This window comes from Colias philodice, chromosome 14 (assembly GCF_061535455.1).
Source record: "Colias philodice isolate Cphi_HAF_F1 chromosome 14, ilColPhil1 Martin Lab GWU primary, whole genome shotgun sequence".
NCBI classification, from domain to species: domain Eukaryota; kingdom Metazoa; phylum Arthropoda; class Insecta; order Lepidoptera; family Pieridae; genus Colias; species Colias philodice.
In genome coordinates this window covers 5,380,304-5,380,886 of record NC_143099.1, presented here as the reverse complement: position 1 = coordinate 5,380,886, position 583 = coordinate 5,380,304, and positions in this window count along the sequence as shown.

The window sequence follows — 583 nt, the reverse complement described above, 5'->3', positions numbered from 1 at the left end:
CGCGAGGTTGGCGTCGTTAGGCTGGCGGGGCAACGCGTGGAAGCCTTACGGAGCATGCGCGCCGACACCCTTCCCGGTTGCCATTCTAAGGCTCCAACACCGAATTCTGGCTTTATTAAATTACTTTACGGGGAAATACTTTAATGATTCCCATTTTAATGTAAAGAATTTGCTATTAGAACTAAAAAACAGTTTAGCTCTATTTGGATCGATTAACGAACGTAACTTTACTATTGAGCAAATTATCAATAGTAAAGTTACGTTCTTTGTAGTTTTTTTGCCGCTGTCAATTTTGCTGCTTGAGAAGACTGAAGAAATGTAGGATTATATAAATTATAACATTAAAGAGTCTGTTTCCGTGTTCAATTCATTTTCTCAAATGAACTTCAAATTTTAGCATCAATACTTGGGGGAATTTACCCGTGAGATTTTTGATTGATCTTTACAATCTGGGAAATGGAAAAGATTTTCCTTTTGTTTTCTCGCATTGCTTATGTCATTTTGTGTTGAATACATTTTAACAAATTATATTTTATGCTGTAATTATAAATTGGATTTTTATAACATACCGACTTTTTTTTAA